The following is a 9,691-nucleotide window of genomic DNA, read 5'->3' on the forward strand; positions in this document are numbered from 1 at the left end:
ACAAAACAGAAAGTGATCAGTCTCTCAATTTTGAATAATAATATATTATTTTTATTAAAAATTAATTTGTTTTTATATATTTAAATATTATAACTTTAATAAAAATTATATATTATTGAAATTATATTTAATCTTTATGTTTTAATTTATGATTATTTGTATTAAAAAAATTTGCCTCCATCATGTTTTCCGCAGAAAAGTTTCCAGTCTTACTCTATTTTTTTAATGAAAATGAAAAAATAATATTTTTTTCAGAAGAAATTATGGTAAAGCTAAGGGCGAAACTACATGGAGACTAGATGGGCCTTGGCCGCCCAAGCCCATGGCTCCCACCCTTTAGATTTTTTTTTATTTAAAATTATTTTAAAAGTATATTTAAAATTAATATAAAAAATTATAAATCTCATTATAGTAAGTATAAATTACAATTAAATATTATTTATTATCTCATATTAAAATATTTAATAAATATTTGTATTTATCAATCATTCTCAATTTAACATAAAAATTTATTATTTTATTTATTTTTAATTTATTTAAAATATATTTTATCCACTTTTTTAGTAAATTAATGTATAATATGCATTGAACTTGATAAAATTATTATTATTATTATTTTTCAAGCATAATAATTTAGTATAATATATTTTAAGTGTATAAAAATATAAAATAATTTTAAAATAATTAAATATAAATATTTTAATTCTATTAGGTTCTTTGGAAAAGTTTTGCCATTGGGTAGAACGTAAAATGTTGCCACATTTGTTTGAATGTCAACAGGCGAGTAAGGGTAAGGGATCGTTCTTCCTATCTCGCTTCCATTGGAGTTTGGGTTAGAATGTAAAGGGATGAATTTCCCTCTGAATTTTTTTTTTTTTATTTTAATTTATTAATATATAATATAAATTTATTTATTAAAAAATAAAATATAATTAAAAATATATTATTTTAATAATATATTTATTTATTTTTTATTATAATATATATATAAATATAAATTTTTTAAATAAAAAATAATAATATATTATTATGTAAAATAAATTATGAAAATTCGAAATAAAAATTATATATTTCCATTCACGCCTCATGCAAATTAAAATTGAGAAAAATTGATAAATTCAATATAGATGGATTCGGATTCGGAACTTTCGCCCTCACATTTGGGGGCGTGGGCAGCAGAGCGTCCCACGAGACTGTGATTGGCTTGGCTGCACACTGAAGCTAAATGCCTATCTCCCACTATTCAGCGTCTGTGTTCATCCTGTAAGCAAGACCGATCAAAAGGCAACACGTACGAAGTTGTTTTTAATAGATGCCATGTTCGTTATTACGTGTCAAAAAATTATGCACTATCCGACTTGTCGAGTTATTACCAGTTGGTCAAGAGTGGAACTTTAATTTTTATAGACTGGTGCGACTTGTCGTACACCACTGAATGGTAGCTGATGCGTGCGATAGTTGCTGCCTTAGAAGACCAATATATTGCAGAAATTATTCACTTTTTTTTTAATGATTCAGAAATTATTCGCCTATTATCAGAGTATATTGATGGATATATTCATTTTTTTTCAAACCATATTCTAATCTTATAAATATTTGATGAATTAGTATTTTTGGACAAATTTTCTGTGGATCTACCTTGTAAAGGCGTTGACAGGGTAACCTTGTCAACTCCTGTCTGGGTTGCATGTGCTGCTGATGAACATCTGTGCACTGCAGTTTTATATATATATATATATATATATATATATATATATATATATATATATATATATATAATTTTAGACCTTTATATATTTAATTTTAAACATAGGGCACCTAATATAAATTTTATTTTTTTTGTCCTTCCTATCATCATCATCGCCATCACTTTCACCACATGGGCTCCTCATCCTCCTTTAAACTCTTCCTTCTTTTCTTTGGCCTCCGACTCACCTAACCCGACCCTCCCCTTTGACGGTTCTACTTCTTATTGAGACAGAGGCCCACCACCCTTCCCAATTCCCCCTTTCTCCTTGCCTTGTCTTTACACTATGTTTGGGAAACTTTTTAGGGAAAAAAAATCAGGAATATCCCTTTGTTATTTTATTCTCTTGTATTTGGATGAAAAAAAAATTAAAAGACAAAAATGAAAATAATTTTTTTTTTAAAAGAGTTGAAAAATAAAGAGAAGAAAGGAAGTTGTGATGAATTTATAATTTTATCTTATATATTTAAAAGATAAAACTTAAAGTTATATTATTAAAAATGATAATAAATATAATATATATTGCAAACAATATATTATTAATCAAAATATTATTTTTTATACATTAACTTAATTAAAAATAATCATTTTTTATTTCAGACAGAAGAAAGAACCATTTTTAAGTAAGCAAATAATCAATTAAAAAACAAACAATTTATCAATAAAAACGACTGCATTTTTACAAATTAAAATCATCATAGCGCTTGCTCTTACAATTACCCACAAGGTCACAACAGAGTCCAGAAGGAATGATGGGTGAATGGAGATTTGCAATTGCATTCTTGCGGAAACGATTGCTTGGCTAACTCGGGGACGCGCACTTATCAACACACTTGCATGGAGAAATTTTATAATTATTAGAGTCAAAGTCTAACTAGAATTAGGAAGCATAATTGATTTATAAAGTATAATTAGTTTATGGAATTTAGTTGTCACACCTTATCCCTCTGTAAGGCATAACATGATCTCGTAGTATATTTAATGACTACCGAATTTCACTTACCGATAACCCATTAAGTATACTACAAAGGATTTTAAAACCATTTTCTTAATTTTTGAAAATGGTGAGCATTTTTTGTATGAACTAAAAACATTTAATTCAATATTAAAAGTTAGTTAAAATTGTTGTCTATTTTATTTTTCCGCAAATTCTGGAAAAATTTCGACAGAGTATCGACAGTAATTGAGAAAAATAAAAAATTTACCTGTGAAAAAACACTTCAAATAATAGCACTTCGTCAAATCTCAACCACCAAATCATTCAATCAACACAAATCCATCTAATCTCCACAGTTCAAAATAAAATTTTATCTCAATAGTTCAAAATAAGCTATGCACATTGCATTCAAAATAAGAAATTCACATTTGCAGTTAAATCCCAAAGACAACTCAGTTACAAAAGTACATATGACTACAAAATTATTTACATTAAGAAATTACAAGGGTATAATCAAATACCTGTACAAAAGTCTCTGGGTAGTCCTCACAATCAGCAGCTCACTCTGCTACTTTTTCCTTGCCTCTATCTGTGACTGCAAAAGAAGCTATGGCTGAGTATAAAAATACTCAGTGATGCACAATAAAATGTAAAGGCATAATATAAAATATTTATGAATAATTCACAGTTCAAAAATTTTACAATCATATTCCACGATTTTTTTAAAGCATCTTTTAGCACAAATTTGGTCAAACAATTTAATAAACAAAGTGTTGCCAATCCATACAAAACTTAAGCCATGATACAAAATTTTCGATCAATGTCGTGTTGTACACCACGACAAAGCGATCTGCAACCTCACTAATTGAAATCAATGAGGGAGATGGCTAGCTAACTAATGAGTAGTCATCTAATCTCGACCTCAACTGGTAAGTCAGAGATAGAGGAAAATAAACGATCTCAACCCCATAAATAGAGGAGGAATAATGTGATACTGTCATGCTAAGTGTGAATCCAAAATCAATTTAAACAATTATTTCCAATAATTTATGAGAGATCCCAAATAAATTTCAAAGTCATTTTTGCAGTCATAAAGTAGCAACATAATTCATAAATAACACAGCGATTAAAGAATAGCAATTCAAATTTTCAATTGGAAAATAATTACATAGATTTATTGTGCACAAAGCTGACGTGAGTCGCCTCTAGACCTTGACTCAGTCCTTTGTGCCTTCCGGATCTTTTTCAGCTGAAACACACAATTGATAATGTTTCAGTTTCTTATTTCACAATAATCCAATAATTAATTCATATATGCTCAATTATAGCCTCAATATACTTAAACTAACGCTCTTAAAATTTTTCATTTCAGGATTATTATTCATGATACTATTCAAGTCAAAATGTTGACTTTCTTATACTTAATGGGTATGAGAAATCAAATTATGCCCACATACCACATTTTGGGTGCCTAATTTGTTGGTTTTAATTGTTTCTTCAAATTTTAAGTCTCTTAGGTACAATTTTAAAATTTGCAGTTTTGATGTCCTATTTTGTACTGCTCCATTGGTCATGTTGCTGTGGGAATTTGACAAAGTGTTCTGCATAAAACTTGTTCCTTATTGTCTTAACTTTACTTCTCTTTTTGAATCACTCAATTTAGATTTTTGTAGCCCAAGATATGGTCATTTGAACATAGCTGACCGGATTGGTTTAACCCAGATTTCTGGGCACTTAATTTGGTTATGGTAGTTTTGGATTACTAATTTTGGGTGGCAAAATGACTTAGTTACGGGCAGAATTTGGATTGGTTTTCTTCATAAAAGTTGTAATGTTATGTCATACCTTTCCAATGCCACAAAAATCAGGTCATTTGGACATGTATAGCCCAAGTTATGGCCAAATGAACATACACTGTTTATTTGGTCATTTTGGTACAGTAGCAGTGCACTACACCCGGGTTTGACCTAATTGTTCACTATATTATGGTCATTTTCTGAGCATGATTCCTAAATGAAAAATGTGCTATTATGTGTCTGTTTTCATTCCCAATTACCCACACACCAATTGGGTTGATAAATTTTCAGTTTTAATCCCTAAAAGGGACTTATGTCAAGCAGCCAGAATATGAACACTAACCAATCCGAATTACAATTTGGTTCTACCAATTCACACACACCACAAATGGTCCCAATTGGTAATTTCTCAACTCAACTAAGGTCAATTGCATTAATTGACCAATTTTTCAATTTTTCTCCAATTTTTCACATGCTCAAGAACCCTAATTACATAAATTTAATATCTAATGAAATCAAAATATATATCCATGGTCTACATACATAATTCAACCTAAACAACCATTCAAATGCATCAAATTCATTCAATTCCAACTCCACCTTTGGCTGGCCAAAATCCCAATCAATCCCCCATAGGTGTTTTCTTTTGATTTTTAAGTTGAGTTATAGGTTAATTGAGCTAAACACACAAATAATAAACTAAAATTTTCAACTTAAATTACCAACCTCCACTTGACTTTCAATTCTTCACTTTCTTCCTTTTCTTCTTTTCTTTTCTTCTTCTAATGCCTTATCAAGTGAAGATAACAAGTTTTTATGAATTAATTTTGGGGAATTTAGGGTTTTGTTAAGTGAAATTAAGCTTGTATTCAAGCTTTAATGGAGGTGGAAATGGAAAGAGAGAGAGAGAGGTGAGGAAGAAGGCTACGGCACTTGAAGAAGACCAAGTAAAAAAATTGATTTTCATTTTATTTTAATTGTCTTTTAAGTTATAATTATCCCCTAATATCAAATTTTAAAATTTATAAATTATTGCATCATGCATGAGGTAAGATGATGTGATAATCCACTTTTTTTCTTTTCTTTTTCTATTTCTTCCATTTTTATATTCTTCTTTAATTTAATTCTCTATTTTGAATTTATCATTTCTTCCATTTTATTGGACAGTTAGATCAGGAGTCAGCTCTAGAGGTGAATTGATCAAATTGCTCCTTGTTGGTTCGATTCGGTTTGCAAGTTATTCGATATTCCTTCCTGATCTCTGACCTAATTATTTGACCTGCTTAACAATTTTTTTTTGTGATTTTCTCTTTTTCACTGTGTTCGCAATAGTCCTAAGGATCGCGGCTTCACATTTTTCGGTTCAAAATTCGGGTTAAGACTGACCTCGCAGTCACTTCCCGGGAAGGTCACCCATCACTGTGACTCCCAGCTCATCTAACATTTTATGTTTTGTTTTTCATATTTATACTTACCCATCAGGTAGTCACTATTTATTTCAATTCAATGCTTATCTATGTGTCTTAGACATGGTTCTAATTCCCTTAATTGTCCGGTGACCGGTACAGTAAAATGTACCAGGCTATGCAAATAGGAGTGTTACATTAGTAGAATTCAAATTATAAAATTTAATAATTATAGTTCTAAAAGGACTAGATTTTAGTGGCCTATATATGTGTGTAGTTGATTGGCCATTATATAAAATGTATTGCAAAGAGCTCACAAAGTGGAGAGGTGTGTTGAATTTCGTGAGTCTATTTGAGTGATTTTGAGAGTGAATAAAATAATTAGTAGTTGTAATTATTTTTCTTTAATAGTAGATTTGTTGGTGGAGTAGGCTTACGTCGAATCATGTTAAATTTTGTATTCTTTATTTTGTGTGGGTGTGATTTTTTTCACAACAAGCGATATTAGAACTGTGGATTGAGATGTCAAAGATAGTGAATATAAAATTTGAGGTAGAGCATTTCGATGGGAAAAATAATTTTAGTTTGTGGCAAAACACCGTAAAAGATGCCTTGTACAACAAAAATTAATTAAAGCATTGAACAAGAAGTAACCAGCTACTATGAAAGATGATGATTGGAAGGAGCTTCAACAATGAGCTATGAGTATGATTAGATTGACGTTACTCCCAAATGTGAAGTACAATGTCTTTGATGAGACTTCGCCATTTGTTTTATGGAAGAAATTTAAGAACTTGTACACGTCAAAATCACTCACAAATCGTTTGTACTTAAAAAATGAGTTGTATCAACTCAGAATGGATGAAGGTACTAATGTGAGGGATCATCTTAATGTTTTTAATAAATTAATTATCTAATTGACTAGTGTTTGTGTGAAAGTTGATGAAGAAGATAAAGCCCTATTGCTTTTAACCTCTCTCCCACAATCCTATAAAAGCTTGATGACAGCCCTAACAGTTGGAATAGAGACTTTGAAGGTGGAGAAGGTTACTGCAGTTATCTTGAATGATGAGAAGTTTAAGAAGACAGATAGTAGCAATAAAGGTGGAGCTTTTGTTGCTGGTTATAGTTATAGTAGAAGCAATTCACGTGGAAAACAATTGGAGAAGGAATAGTAAATTGAGTTTGAGATCACTAGTAAACCATGAAGATAGAGAATGCTACTACTGTCATGAGAAGGGTCACATTCAATACCATTGTATGAAGATGAAAGAAGATCTTGTAGAGTTTAAATAATTCAAGAAGAGTTGTGAAAAATAAAAAGAAGAAACTGCTGCAATTGCAATGAACGATGGTATTGATGGAGAATGTTTGAATGCGGATGATGATAAGGAAAAGACAAAAGATCCATTATAATATGAGTGATTAATAGATTCTGCTTGCCTATTCTATATTTGCTCAAAGAATGAGTGGTTTGATGTGATTGAAGATAAGGAAGGAAAAAAAGTAAAGCTAGCCAATGGGAACAATATGGAAGTTGCAGGTGTTGGAAGAGTGAAGATCAAGCTACATGGTGATTAAATAAAAATGTTTGATGAAGTGAGGTATGTTTTCAAATTTGAAAGTAATTTAACTTCCTTGGGTAAGTCGGATTCCTTGGGTTATGGATGTTCGATTCATAGTAGAATCATGAGAGTTAGCTGAGGTACTCTTGTGATCACGAAGGGTGAGAAGATTGGTACAAAAAATCTCTATAAACTAGAAGGAAGCACATTGATTAGAAGAATGCAAGTGGGAGTAAGAGGTAATATCAATAATCAGGAGTGCAAAGAAGTACCCAAGATAAAATTGACTTTTGCAGAAATTGTGAAGACTAATTCTATTTAACTTTGAGGTAGAAATTGTTAGAGTCAAACTCCAATTGGAATTATAAATTATAATTAATTTAGGAATTAGAAAGTATAATTAATTTAGGAATTATAATTAGTTTAGCAAGTTTAGTAGAATTTAAATTATGAAGTTTAATAATTAGAGTCTTAAAATGACTAGATTTTAGTGGCTTATATATATGTATAGTTGATTGACCATTATATGAAATGTATTATAGAGAGTCCACAAAATAAAGAGGTGTGTTGAATTCTGTGAGTTTTGTTTGATTGATTTTGAAAGTGAGAAAAATAATTAGTGGTTGTAATTATTTTTCTTTAATAGTAGAATTGTTCATAGAGTAGGCTTACGCCAAATCATGTTAAATTTTGTGTATGTGTAATTTTTTTCACAATAATCTTAAAAAAAAAAACAATATATATATATATATATATAGAGAGAGAGAAAAGATTAATTACTTAAATAATGTGTTTTTAAAAATATTTTATCAAAATAATGTGAATTTGAAACTATTTATAAATATAGTGTTTACTTGTAAAAATGTCAATTGAAAAATTAATTTCATTGTTTAACTAATAATCATAAAATTGTCAATTTAAAAAATAATTTTACTGGCAATAATATTACCATGTGTCAAAGTCAGCATGCTTGCGTCAAAAATCTGCATGTCATTATCAAATGTCAGCGTTATACAAAATTATCAGTCAAATTAGCATTTTTAAAATGTGATAGATTATTTATGTAAATATTAATTGAAATGACGTTTTTTTAAGCACGCATTAGAATTATATTAGAACTTTGAAACGTATAAAATGCAGAGAATTTATTCACTTAAAAAATTTATTTTATAATCAATATTTATTATTTATTATAATAAATTGTTAAAATGATTGGCATGTTTCACCAATTAGTAGCAAATTTAGAATTTTTTTTGGAGTCAATATATAAAAAATAAATAATAAAATATTATTAAAAAAATAAAATATTATTAAAAAATTAACTAAAGTCATTTATTAATTTATTACACATACAATTATATTATTTTATCTTGATAAAGTTAATTATTAAAAAAATTACAATTAAATTTTAAAAGTAAATAAACTTTTAAATGCACAAAATGTTTTTTTTTTTAATCTCAACTAATTTTAAATTTTATCAAAAAGAGATATTAATAATTAAATTTATGAGAGTCAAAGAGATGTCAATTAGCCCATCATTTTATACTTTCAATCTGCCACTGCTACCAACCCTTGCAACTTACTCAGTCTAATTTTATATATTTTTTTTTCATATTTTTTAATTAACACATAAGCAAATGTGTCTTTCAAAATCTTCATAATCATATATGTCACAACCATCTATACACAAGAAAAAAATTTACTTTCTAACTATAATTACTTATTTATGAAATATATTTTATTTTCAATATATTAAGAAAAAAATGCAACAACTTAATAAATATAACACATAAATTCTAATTAAAATTTTGTATTTATAATTTTTATAAGCATAACACAAAAAGATATAAACAACTTTGAAATTTGCTTCTGAAGATATCAAATAAAATAACAGTTTTAGCATCAAAAATTGAGAGTGTCAGTTAATGTAATGATATATAAAACTACCAGTTTGACTGATAGTCTGGTAAGTAATATTGGTTTGCCGCACTGATACAAAGGCATGAAAATCATACTTGAATTGATAATTTTTTAATTTAGGTACTTAAACATGAAATCGTTTTTCAATTAGTGAATTCTATAACATCACATTATTTTAATAAATAGTTTAAATTTCACATTCTTTTAATAAAATAATTTTAAAATTATATTATTTAAATAATTAACTCATATATATATATATATATATATATATATATATATATATATATATATATATTGGTGTGTTATATTTTATTCAT

The sequence above is a fragment of the Hevea brasiliensis genome, chromosome 4 (genome assembly GCF_030052815.1).
Source record: "Hevea brasiliensis isolate MT/VB/25A 57/8 chromosome 4, ASM3005281v1, whole genome shotgun sequence".
In the NCBI taxonomy this organism is placed as follows: domain Eukaryota; kingdom Viridiplantae; phylum Streptophyta; class Magnoliopsida; order Malpighiales; family Euphorbiaceae; genus Hevea; species Hevea brasiliensis.